Genomic DNA, 14819 nt, shown 5'->3' with positions numbered 1-14819 from the left:
CCCCATATACATATGGTTGTATGAGTAGAGGGACGCCACCGAGAAATGAAAGTGATCAAGCTTGCAGCATCTTTCTTAACTTGAAGACTGGCGGATGCCATGACCGCATCAAGGATTTGCGCTTTGATCAAATTAGCCTTAATACTCTTATTATTCAGCATGCGTCTCCTCCATCCTTCATAAGGACCCAACGGGGTATGACAATTCTTGAAGTCAATAGGTGAAGGTGGATACTTATTTATCCGAAGACAGAATCTCATCACAAGTGATGAAGAAGAGGATGGATCAGCTTCCATATTTTCTGAACCAGAGAGCAAGATTATCTTGTGAGAAGGATGTTTTCTAATGTTCGGGAAAGGCACGGTGAACAACTCATCATCTATGTTTGGCATATTTTTGAAGCTGTCAACACTCCCTGACTTGGCATCAGCATTATCCCCAGAAGACATCTTAACAGGAGCCCTTTTGTTCATTCTACAATAAAAGGCAGGGGAGTCAGTACTTGCATGAAAACGCATGGGATGTGTAGTCACACACGACAGAACACACATTCACGTTGGAGTACACAAGGCTGGGACAATCATACAAGAAAGGCTGGTATTGGGTCCAAAAAAGGCTGGTATTGAGCCACGTCAGCAAACGAGGACGGTGTTGGTAAGTCCACGAAGCCGGTCGAGATTACAGGGCTAATATCCCCAAGCAAGACTGATATCACGCCAGTCAAACAGGTATTGGGCCACGCAAGAAAGACTGATATCATGACAGTAGGCTGGTGTTGGGTCACGTCAAGCCGGTATTGGTCATCAAGGTCACAAGCCTGGTATTGGGCCACGCAAGTCGGTATTGGTTAGGACCGATCAAGGTCACAAGTCTGGTATTGGGCCACGTCAGCAAGCAAGACCGGTCGAGGTCACGAAGCTGGTATAGGGTCGATGTTCAATCAGGCGTACATAGTGGGACTCACGTTCAACGAGCATATATGGTGGGGCCCGCATTCATTTGCACGTATTATAACACGGTTTTCTTTATTCATGGGAGTCGTGTCTACGAAATTCAATCCAAGGATTTTTCAAGCTATAACCTAAAATCTAGGTTTTGCATGCAACAATGGAAAAAGAAGCAAAAACAACATATTCATGGATTCACGGCTTGTTTTACTAAACAATCCTAGCAATATCGGCGGTTTTGATATCAATTTCATCAAAAAATTAATCATATGAAGAAGTTTCGTCTACGATGAGATGTTTTTATCAAGAGTGGAAGAGGTTTACCTAAGAACTAGGGTTTTATCTCTCAAAAAAAAACAAAAAAAAAACGTGAAAGCAAGGAAGGACGAAGTACCTACCTCATACACGTGCGGCAGCAGCTACGAAGTTCGGCAGTAAAGAGCGACGACGGCAGCAAGTCCGGCGGCGGGAACGGCGGTGGAAATCGCGGACGGGAGCTGCTAAACAAAAAAAAATATGTGAGAAAAGAAAAGGGTCGGTCCCCTTTTATAAACAAATAATTGGAAGAATCCCAATGGAAAAAGGATTCCTCTTTTGATTGGATTACTCTTTTGATTCAAACGCCCAAAGAAGGAAACCGGTCCCACCAAAAGAGTCCATGCTTGCATGGCGGCGTTCACATGGACAATTACTAACGGTCAAACTTCTTTCGGGTAAACTTCCTTTATCTTGTCTTTCTCATATATATATGTCACCATCTCATGCCTACCCCACAATAGTGTAACCATTATGCGCTAGGCAGGGGACTTAATGTTGATGGTGGATTTTCATTTAAGGCTAAAATTGTAAAAGCCAAAATTATGCGTTGACATTGTGTAAAGGATAAAGCCATTAATGAGTGATGAATACTTCTTCAATTTACTAATTCACCTATAATGGAGCATGTAGCAACAAATCCCATATACCCTATCAATTTATAGCATTATCAATTAATGCATGACCAGCCTTGTATTTCCTGTGTTGTTCCCGCAGAACTCTCATTATTAGTGCGACATGACGACTGAGTGTTACTCTCAGCAGAGTAACACTAATCTCCAAGTATTAATAGTGAAGCATGCACGAAATACGCGTACAGGCTACATCTCTCGGTGTTTTATACTAACCCGATTGAGCATATTTGAATCTGAACTGTCCATATCAGTCTCAGAAACAATCATGACCACGCAAGTTGGCCGCACGATTTAACCAGCCTAGACGATCCTCAGCAGGAGCAGGCTACTACATTAATGACCACCAGCGGGCCCACTTATGCCCTGGTCGGTCGAATACCTACCATGCCTCCCAAACTACCACCGAACACCAGCCTGAAGTTGGATGTCCAGACTAGTATGGAGCAGCTTGGAGGAATCGTACAAACAAAGGCCGCCTATGGCAGTCTCAAGTTCAACACGTCCGTCCAACTTCACCGGCGTGGTTGGAAGGCGTGGATCAGCCCAAAGCCGGTCGAACAAGCGTCGTGGTGTACACCGGCGTACCTTCTTCCAACCTGCATGACCGACTCTTCCTTAGCCTGACCAGATTACAATATATGATTGTCTGAAGTTGTGTCAGCGTGAAGAATTGAGGGTCGCAGGAAAGTCCACTAAAAACCTAAAATTGATCACGACCATCCAACTTCACCAGCACGGTTGGATGGCTTAGATTAACCCTGAGGTGGTCGGACACATACCACCACACTCACCACCGGCCTAATAAGTGCCCCGTACAATCGGCCTCTCCAGATGAGGTGTATAGCATGTATTTTCGGTTAGCCGAACTAGCTAACACGCGGCCGACAAAAACCCTAATTAGGGTTTATGTCGCAAATCGATCACGAGCGTCCATTTTCTCCTTCTCGGATGAAGGGTCCAGGAATAGACTAAGCAGGTCCGGTGAGTATCAACACGATCACCGTGGGCCCACCTATCTCCACGCCCGATCGGCCAAGGAAAACCATGGTTGGATGCCTTGGTTCGCACGCCCTAAAGATGGCATGTTGCGGCTCTTTAAAAATTCTTTGCGGCACGAGATTTCTGTCGGAAATCGATATCAACCACTCCTCTTCACCGGTCGAATTGAGTGGCCTAGATCGCACTTTCACAGGACAGTGAGGTATGGACATGTACACCGGCGTGCCGTCCACACGCCTGCCAGATCGGTCCTGACAAAAAATGTCCCCAAGCTTGGTTTCGACCAAGCTGAAGAGTGATGCTTGCGCACCTCTTAAAAATCCTAATTCCACTAACGGTCGCAGATGAATATCACAAGATCATCTCGTCCGTTCAAATTCACCTGCTTGGTTATATACCCTGGTCAGGAGTTAACTGGTCAATGAGGTGTCGTGGTGATTACCGTCCGCCACTCTACCACACCATGTAGTCGGCCAAGGGAGGACTTGCCTGCGCAGCCTCCAAACCATCACATGAAGATGGCAAGACATGCATCTATTTTAAGACGCTTAAATCGCGACTCACTTCGTTAAGCCTTAAAAAACAACAACGATGCTTTCTCCATATTGAATATATTCAATGCATTACATGCATAGAATTCACACGATATTTCATAAATATCGACTTCCTAAATAACTTAGTTATTTAACCTAGCATCACATGTTTTCTGTGGGTCCCACGATCCACACACTCGAGACATTAATCATGTCACAAACTAGGGATACATACTGGGGTATTGGTCTGGCGGTTTACAGCGTGCAGCGCACAACGCGCCATCACAAGAACGTGTCAGGAAGACATGGACGGTTAGTGATGATGGGAGAAGTGGGCAAGACTGACCGTGTGACACTAACACACGCAACTCCACTACTCCATCACTCCACTTCCCACGAGAGACGTGGGTAAGCTCAATGACTTGTATAAATAGGTTCTCCTCCCTATTTCAGAACGAGACAACAGAAACCAACTGTTGATACAATCGTATCCAAACACCAGAACTGATAGCTTACATTCTGCAAGCCAGTTCAGCTTTCTGACACAAGTCATACACAACCAACACCTTCACAATCTCAACACTTTCTTCGCTTCCCTCCCTAAGATCAATCCCATCTCCTTCACTTTGTGACCGAGGCAAGTCTGGAACGACCATTTCTTGGTTTAGGACAGAATTGTACAGATTGATTTCTCGAATCAAAAGCACTCCCATGCAGTGCATTTGTTTAGGGTTTAGATTCATTTCTCATCCACACACACCAAATTACCAAAACCGGCAGAAATAGTTTTCACCCATAAACACAAAGGCTAAACAATTGCGAAAGCAAACCACTGCGGAGGTATTCAGCAGCTTTAGAAAACAGGTTCAGGTTGATGCTTCTGTGTAGCTTTACTTTCAGAACTTCTCCCAAGAAGGTTGCAGGCTCTAAACTGGTGGTAAAGAGGTAGGTTTCTACGCTTCCTTTTATAGCTTCTAACCCCTGCAATTCGTAACCTAAAACAGACCCAACAATTCTGTTCATTCACGGCACTGGATACTCAACAAATATCAGCCATTCAACATCCCAAACTATCAGCAAAGCAATCAACTATCGGCTGTTTTCACACTCAAAAATTCTTTCCAAAACTGAGACAGATTGGTACCCAAGTCTTGTTTCCCTATGCACATGTAAATCATGTGCAAACTGCTGCCAGACGCCTTCCAACTCAACCATTGAGCCATGGCTAGCAACTGCACAATCTCACGACAAAACTGCACTTTTCTTCTCTTTCTGGACTGCCAATAACTCCCCTGAACTTCAACAACTTCACCTGCCCTTCTGGCAACGTCTAAGAGCTCCATAGACCCCCTCCAATCTGAACCCATAGCGAAGATTCAAGTCTGCAACTGATCTAATCCCTTGTAAGCTCATTCTTGGCACACCTGTTTCAGCTAAATTCAGCTCAAGGCACAACCCAGGCTCAAAAACCATTCAATCATTCATAACCCTCACATTCAGTCCCCATCAACAATGGAAGTAGCAGCAACTTCATGGATGCTTTCTTAATCAAAACCCTGTCCACCTGCTTACTGCCTTGATATCGAAAATCTCTCTTCTCACCTGTAAATTCGAACTCCACAGCAGTGGCCATTGTTTCTCTTCTTGAACTTGCACCATCAGTATCATTAATTTCAGTCCATTCCTGTCTCCCTAGAACCCTCCTATCTGCCTGTACAACAAGAGTACAAGACTGGCATCAGTGGCAGCTTCAGATGCAGAACTTGGTTCAAGCATTTTCACGAACGCCTGTTGAGCAGAAACTGATGATGTGTCTGTGCATCGAGAATCAGCTTCATGTCCTCTCCAAATCCCTGCACATTCAATTCAACACTAACCCATACTCAGAAATCATTCGAACATTCATCTGCACCATTTATCATCACATACAAACATCAACAGTATCAGTTCTTCTGCCTTGCATTCTCGATCTCAAATGAAATTCTCAACCCTTGTTAACAGCCGCAAAAACAGTTCAGCAACAACTCATTTTCACTGGTATCTTGGCATATGAAATTTGTTCAAAACTCCATCATAACTTCACGATTCGAATCTCAACAGTAGCAGCCTTTCTTCCCTTCTTTCTTCTTGACAAATCTTCTCAGACGAAACCCATCTTGTTTCCGTGTTCTTCTCGTCATAGATTACTTTATCCAACCCTTGGCAGACTAACATCGAACCTTGACCAGTGACGGCAACTGAGTCTTGGAGCAACAACAGGGAACTCCGGCATTTGGTTTTCACTCTCATCTCATGTCTCTGCTAGATGAATTGGATTCTCGATTTGGTTTCAAGAGGAAACCTAATTCCCCTTCTCAACTGCACGTGCCACACCTTGATGTAGAGTCCAAAATGTGTGAAATTCATTTTATTTTATTTTATTTCTTTGGTAGCAAAAGTACAGTGCTAAGCCCATGAAATGGCCAGCAGGTCCAGCACCCATTTGTGCCACCACACAAGCTCCATTTTGATGTAACCAAATTGAAACTATGATGGGACTATGTCTTGGGAATTTTCTGATATAAGACATTTAAGAAAAAAAAATTAGTGGCGCTTTTCCTTCCTTTTCGCAACTTCAACCCATTGTACCTAAAAACAAAGAAAAGATGTGTAATATACAAAATTCCAAGAAAACTAATAAGAGAAGCATAGAAAACCGTTACTAAAATTGGGTGTTTTAGACACCTATCATGTATGGATAAGATTTCCATGATCTTGACACTTGTGGCTTTTCTGAACAAACGTTGTTGTAACGTCCTTTATAGTCGGCCAGTGGTATCTTTCATGCACCCGGAGGAACAACTTATTCTTACCTTGGTGTTCACCCTCATATGTCTCTTTCAACATAGTTGGGATTTCGTATTTTGCCAAACATCGTAATATGTATCCTCCAAAGCTCTTGCGGTATATGAACCCTTCGTGAAAGATGAATCTCTTTTCTCTTTGCTTTATATTGGATGTATCTCGTTTGTTAGCAGGCAGTACGCCGTCACAGAAGTATTTGACGTATGGTTCTCGCCAGTCCCCATCATGATTGATGGTTAGGATCTCTAATTGATGTGGTGGTGCTTGACAATTGGATCAAGACCCTTGCAGCGTTCGGGATTGGGTTTCCATAGTTGGCCAGTAGTATCTGAGGCGTTGAAGACGTCGATAAAGAGTCACCACTAGCGTCTGTCCATATATCTTGTCATGAACACGCCTAAGATGTAGTTGTGCATCTTCTTATCCAAGGCATCTTGACAAGGATCTATCTGAGATTCTAAAGTACAACGCTCCATGGAGCATGGAGAAATTTTTTAGGGACGTTTTAAGGCCGATCTTCCCATGAGAAGTGAGTTGTTAAGTTCTCTAATCATCGATTTTGGTAACTTTAGGCTGTGAGAGCCATGTTGATGCCACGGTTCATCTTTTCACTATCGGAGTTTCTCCCAAACCCTCAAACTGCAATTTAGAGGCTAGGGTAGCTAGGCAATCAGCATGCTTATTATTATTATGTTCGATATGAACTATGGTTGCATCAGAAAGCAATTTAATAATTTTTGCGCTTCAGCTCTATAAGGGGCTAGAAGCTTCGAGTCTCCTCTCACTTCCAGGTGTGTTTCCCCTGCTTGCTTTTTCAGTGATAGCCCTATGAGGAAAGCTTCGTATTCCGCTGAATTATTAATGCACTGAAAGTATATCTTGAATGAATGTGAAAAGACTTCACCAGTTGGAGATACTAGAACTACACTCCAGTGTTATTTCTAGGGGTAATAGAACCGTCGAAATATAATAGCCATGCTTCCTCTTTGGCAAAAGAGATCTCCAGAAACTCTTCAGGAATATCTTCATGCATCATAGTACTGTCTTCTCCTGGAAATGCCGCTAGTAAATCTACTACTACTTGTCTCTTAATGGCTCTTGGAGGAGTGCATGTTATGTCAAGCTCTGACATTTGGAGTAACCATTTAGCTTCCATGCCTATCATGGACAGTTTTGAGAGCAAGAACTTAACAAGATCAACTTTATCTACAAGTACCACTTTGTGGATGGTGGATTTTCGACAAGGGCTAAAATCGTAAACTCATAATTATACGAAGCTCTGATCCAGCAATCAGACGTGAGTATTGAGACACGGGTCTCTCATCGAATTCTCAACGGAGAGTACTTTCTCTCAGAGTACATGTAGATATGTAGTCTCACGACTGGACAACGACATATCTCATGAATACTGAACACTTTCAGTGATTATTTCTATATAGTATCACGAGATGGACGGCTCCTAGACAGCTTGCTCTGCTAGTATAGAGCGATAACATCTTCAGGAACAAACACCGAGTTTATCCTGAATATATAAAGGATATGACTTACCGACAAGCTCATATCGGGATAATTAATGCTCCTAGATAGCTTGCTCTGCTAGTATAGAGCCACAAAGTTAATTATTCCTAATTAAGATTAATTTTGTCGTGACATTCACTACTGAATTCCCAGAATAATCCATTATTGCTCATATTCCCTGGTCGAATCCACGACTGGTCCCATGGAATGGCAATAACAATTGCCACTATTCCATGGTCGAATCCACGACTGGTCCCATGGAATGGCAATAAACAACTGTTCTGATTCTATGATCGAATCCACGACTTGATCTCATAGAATAGAAATAACTATATTATCTCATTACTCCGATTCCATGATCGAATCTACAACGGGTCTCATAATTGGTAATAGATAAATCTTAATTACTCCGATTTTATGGTCGAATCTACGATCCCATGGAATGGTAATGCTCACTTTATTATTCTGAATTCGTAGTCGAATCCTCAGCTGATCCTATGAATTAATAATAAGCATCTTACTACTCAGTTTTGTGAATTATTCTCCACTGAATTCCACAATTAGTAATAAATAATCAACAACCGGGCGTCTGAGCTACCTCTAAGTAAGCCCCGATTTATATGGTGAAAGTGTATTCAACGAAAATGCACTAACAGTCACCGCACGAACGAGTATTTCAAAATACAATGAAACGATGAACCTATGCAAAATAGGGAAGAAAATAATAAATAATTAAAAATATTGACCAAGGTGCTGGGATCACGGACACACGACCAACCGACCGTGTCGTGGTCAATCCCACGCCAGTTTTATATTTTTAGTGCATTTTTATTATTTTCCATGATTTGATGAAAATTCTCTCGTTTTTTCAAATCTCCTTCGTCTCGAGGAAACTCCTCGGCTTCATGGTGTTTTCATAAACCCATGAAAATAATATAAAATTAAAGAAAAATAGTGTGGGGCGTGACCATTGGCCAACCGTCCATGCCTTGGTCCCAGCCGGCCCCACACCTTATGGTTCCTCATTATTTTATTATTATTATTATTATTTCCCTGATTTCATGAAAATTCCTTCAAATCATGGTATTTTCAAAATACATAAAAAATAATAATATAAAATTAGGGAAACAGTGGGACCGGGCCCCAGACGGCCGGCCATGCCTCAGTCGGTCCCACACGCCCATGTATTTTATTATTGTTATTTTTAGGATTGCCTTCATCCCATGAAACTCCTTGATTTCGTGGTATTTCTCTCAAATTAGGAAAATCCCTTCAAATCATGGAAAAATACATTAAAAAATAATAATATAAAATTAGGGAAACACGTGGGACCGGGCCCCAGCCGACCGGCCATGCCTCAGCCGGTCCCACACGCCCATGTATTTTATTATTATTATTTTTAGGATTTCCTTCATCCCATGAAACTCCTTGATTTCATGGTATTTCTCTCAAATTAGGAAAATCCCTTCAAATCATGGAAAAATACATTAAAAATACATAAAAATTAGGGAAACTCGTGGGACCGGGCCCTAGCCGGCCGGCCGCGCCTCCACGGTCTAACACGCCCTTGTTTTTATTATTTTAATATTTTTTGCTTCCCTGAACTCATGAAAACTCCTTCAATTCATGGAAACTCCCTAAATTCATCAAATTTCTTAAAATTCTTCAAACAATCATCAAAAATATTATAAAATTAAGGAAATGGCACCACGGGACCGTGGTCACGACCGGCCGACCATGCCTTGGCCTCGGCGGTCCCACGCCTCTTTATTTTTTATTATATAATTATTTTCCATCATCTCATGGTGTTTTCCTCAGTTTCGTCGAAATCCTAATTTTGGCATATTTTCTCGAATGGATGCTCAATTGCACGCCAGAAAATATCAAAATTCTCAAGACTGAGACGCGGACGCCTTGGGGACACGAGCACGCTATCTTGACCGACCAAGATTGTCTCTTTGTATTACAGAAGCCGGTCCCATCAAGTTTCACAGTTTTGACCTAATTTGCACAATTGCACGTATTAGGTCCAAGACTCTTCCAAACACTTTGGATTTTCATGAAGTGATCATCAGGCGGTCACGTGACTACCCAGGGCCGGTTTCATGACCCCATGGTCGGTCCCTCACTCCGGCATAATTAATTAGGTTTTCTCACCTAAGGCTCAGACGAGCATTTTCGAATAAATGATTAAACCTGCATTTAATCATTCTTTCACCAACAAGTCGTCAACTCTTCAGGAGTTCTTTGTATTTGCTCACATGAGCATATGGACACTACATGGTTGATCCACGGTCCCATGTAGTCGTTCCCTCCTTCGTCCCATGGTTAAACTTCTGGCGAACCATGAATTGATCAGCAATTGATCAAATTAGGGTTTCTGAATCCAAGGATCATCATTCCAGATTCCAACCTTAATAATTTTACGACGACCTCATGGTCATTAATTTTATTAATTATGCTCGGTTCAACGACCAGTATTCTAATTAATATTTTTGGTACGCTTCCAATAATCCATGAGATGAGCAACACATGCTCAGACGATCAAATATTCAACAATTCATCACATGAGCAACACTTGCTCAGATGATAAATATTTGCTCAAACCAAGGAATATTGGTTCAACAATCAATATTCAACGATCCATCGAATGAGCAATACTTGCTCACTTCATCGTAAGAACTATACCTCTGTCTCATGGCATGTTCAATTCATGAGTTTCAGAACATCATGTTCAACTCAGCAACTACATGGACTCATCATCCCATCAAACCACGAAGTCATCAATTGACTAACATACCACGAGATGTCAATCGTGTCACTTTGGGGGGATATCACTTAGGGTTTTGGTCTGGCGGTCTACGGCACGTGTGTTCAAACACACGATGGAATGTGAGCAAGTCGTGCAATCAGTTGAAGGAATTCACGAGGTAGTGGGTGGAAAATCGACCAAGTCTCCACACGTTGAGCAACTGGTTTCAAACACGATCTCCACTTCCCCACTCCTTGATTCCATCAACTGTCACACTTCATGGGGTCATGGTGTCTAAAATTCCAGCAATATAAATAAGTATCTGAATCATAATTGAGGGATCGGTATCAACAGTATCATCAATCTCACGTCTCATCGACAACACGAGATCATCAACTCATCAATTGAGCAACTACTCTCAATTGAGAAATTTCAATCATTCAGAGCTTATCATATTCAGAATTCACACACCCACAATCTTTGATTACCATTGATTCCACACATTTCCCAGCTTCCCTCCTACAGATCAACCCATCCTCTCTTGTGACCGAATTTACTCTGGAACGGTCATTGTCTTGATTTAGGTCGGAGTACTAAAGATTGATCTCTCGAATCTAAAGCACCCCCTTTGCAGCGGTGCATATGTGTGAGGTTTAACATTTTGCTCGGTTCGAGGAGTCTTCTCCGTACGTTCGTCTCCTCAATTCCTTAAAAACCAGCAAATCGTTTTTCCCCATCTACAGATTGGCGACCACAGTGGGAGATCATTCTCTCGGTTGCAATCTCACAATTTCACAAGATGGCCGGTCTTAGGTCTGGGTTAGTCACAGATTCCAATGCAAACAGAGCTAGCACTATCAACAACAACAACAACGACAGCGGGGATATCCCAGAAACGATTCCGGCCTCTAACACTAAGGTGGTGATGTTACTCCTCCTCACGTCAACGCGGATGGTCATCCTTTGTTCGGCCGACACCCTGAGGAAGTAAGAGGAAATCCACCACCTACCATTGTTGATCTCATCAAAATGCAAGAGACTCTTGCAAAGAATCAAACCGATATGGCTACAACACAGAAAGAGCTATTTAATCAACTGAAGGCTATCACTGATACAATGTCAGGGAAGACCCAAGGAAAAGGAAAAGAGAAGGAAAAATCCTCAGACGCTGATCCTGAGGTAATTCCTATTCATATACTAGATGATGATGAAGTCCGCAAAGCTGCAGACGACCCATCGGCGAAGGAGTCATCAAACTTCATCACTCGGGAGGATTTGGAACGCCTTCTGGAGAACCGTGGAAATACAAAACCCCACATGTCCATCGTCACCAGCCTCCGTAGCCTGCTGCTACGCAAAATATTCCTCTTTCAAAAGGTTATACCTCTCCAACCTTCACTTTGTATGACGGAACATGCAATGCTCGGGAACATGTTTCTCGGTTCCTGGAAGCCTTGGGTGAACATGAACATAATCATGTTGTTCGCCTCAAATAATTTTCAAAATCCTTGAAAGGCAGCGCATACACCTAGTACAACAACATCGCACCAGGAACTATCAATAATTGGGGATAAATGATTAATGCCTTCTACAGAAAGTACTTCTTTGTATCAGAGAAAATTACTCTCTCCGATCTTGGAAAAATGTTTCAGAGGAACAATGAACATCCTAATGACTATGTGAAAAGATTCAGAGTCCAGGCCCTGGACTGTCATGATCCAAACGTCACGGAGCAGCAACTGGTAGACTTGTGTATTAACGGCATGATCTCGTTCTATAGATCTTTATTGGAAAATCTTCGTTTCCAGACCTTCTCAGAGCTTCATGAAGCGGCGAAGATATCGGCAACTACTGCGCCCGCTTTACTGGAAAGAACAAAAGCTACAAAGGCTGAAGAACCGCGAGACACTCGAGGTAGCAGACGTCTGATAAAGAAGCAGTAAAACCTCCAGCCTTCCACAAAAACTTTTGCAGAAGGAAGAAAACGGAAATCCAAACCTCCACGCAAGCATACCTCAGCTCCTTCAAAATCAAAAAGGAAGGATAAGAAAGATGCACAAGCCTCTGACCAACGCACAAGAGTTCCTGATCAAGAAGCACCTGACTTTCCTTTTTCCATTGAAGAGGTGATCTAAATCATGGATGCCTGGGTCCATGATGGTGCAATCAAGTTGCCATATGTCTAGAAAGAACCAACTGAAGAAGACATGGAAAGTCCTCGTTACTGCTGCTTCCACAAGTTCGTCAAGCGACTGCGGAGTTTTGAAGCACATTTTCAAAGAGAAGGTTGATCCACAATAGATTCAACTGGGGACTGAAGGAGTACACAAGAATCCTCTCCCAGTCAGAACCTTTACACTCTATGAACAACCTATCAAAGAGGCAGTTCAATCCTTGGTCGAACATGAATTGCGTTATCCGTCGAAGGCACAAAGGAGAGACATGATCACAGTACTGAACCACATCGTGTCAAGAAGTTCATTCCGAAAATACTTCTTGAGCCTCCAGCTACAGACCAAGATATGTACGACTAGGGACTGCTTACCACAGTCAATCTCAGAAGAAACGAATTTGGAAGAACGTTGATCGATGCTGACACCTCCATCAACAACATTCCACTGAAAACCATCGGATCCACATGCATCACTCGACAAGAAGATACTCATGCTCCATCTCAATCAAAGACCTTGAAGGAGCGCTCGGAAATACTTATGGCTACATCATTCTCAAAGTGAACATAAGTTCAACCTGGACAGAAACCAAGTTTCACATAATCAATCAAGAAGATCCAGGATATGACATGTCCTTCAGACGAGCGTGGATCCATGAGTACTTACAAATCGCCTTTGATTACACATCTCTCCAGCGAAGAAAGTTCTAATTCAGAAGATTTTCCGGGCATTCCATCATCAGAGTACTTTGAGTAATTTCGACGAGGTTGAAGCAAGAACCTGAAAAATATGCATAGACATTCATTAATAGGTTCCGCGCTCAGGAAAGTCTCATTCCATGTCTATGTCATTTATTTTCCCACATGCTATCCTAGCATGGGGACTTAATTATGCTAGCAACTCTACAAGACGTTATGAATGGTAGCTTCACCGCATTAGTATTTTACCAAGTGATTGAATCTGACGTTTCTCCGAATCAAGCACTGAAATATTCATTACTAACGTCCAAACATGGCAAAGAACACTTTGGGCATTTCTCCTGCAAGTCCATGTGTTCCACAAAATCAGAAAGCTCTGATGTCTGCACAAGTGTCGAATCCCACTACTGCAACGAAAGGGATGTTGAATTAACATAAGATACTCCGGGGCCGAGACGATCAAACCCCTAAGACATTCGATGCTTAAGGAATATACGTTTCAACGCTCAAGCATCTAAAAAGCCATAAAATTGTACTCCCAATCAAAGAGTACAAATATCTCGACGATGACACATTGATTCAACACCAGCACGATGAAAGTAAACTACAATCGATAAGTCTTCATTATCCCATGATAAGACTTCTGAAGCAGATGCAACATCATTCATACATGGATGGAACTAACTCCTTCAATATACACTGGACAACCTGAGGTGATTCCATGAAACTTCATCAACGGGTTTTCGCTATATCACAAGCCCCTGCATGATTGAGGAACTTTCTCTCTTCACCAATCACATCTAGTATGGAAACTCTTGATGCCATCTACCGCAACAATGTTGACTCACTGACAAAGCCAGTTCGTGGTAAAGTTATGCTTTCAGGAGCATTCAGGTTGAACTCTCAGTAAACCTTCATCTTACGGACGCTCAACTCATCAACTAGTTCGTGAATGTAAAAGGTTCACTGGATCAAGTAACAAAGATTATATCTATAATCATGGTTCTAGCCTTTTCGGTCTTTGGAGCAACTTCAACCATGGTATCAATATCAACAATAATCTCTAGAGGAACACCATCCATGATCTCAGCATCGACAAGGATCTCTGGAGTGTAATCATGGTCTCAGCACCAAGAACGGTCTCAGGAGCAACATCCTCAGGGCTTCATCAACTAATCATTCTCTGAAGTGTTACACATGAAGCGGACTCCTCTAAGAACCAATGATTCATATCAAGATGTATAGACCTGATAACATGCTCACATGAAAGTCTTCCCAAAGCTGGCACGACTGGTGGGCATAATCCAAAGTCTTCTACAAGATGTTCTCATCACCTCTACAAATGAGATACAACACACTTCAGGCCATGGGTTTGAAAACACGTACCAATGGGTGAGGAATGGGACA

This window comes from Papaver somniferum, chromosome 5 (genome assembly GCF_003573695.1).
Source record: "Papaver somniferum cultivar HN1 chromosome 5, ASM357369v1, whole genome shotgun sequence".
NCBI lineage: Eukaryota > Viridiplantae > Streptophyta > Magnoliopsida > Ranunculales > Papaveraceae > Papaver > Papaver somniferum.
This window is presented reverse-complemented; position numbering follows the sequence as displayed.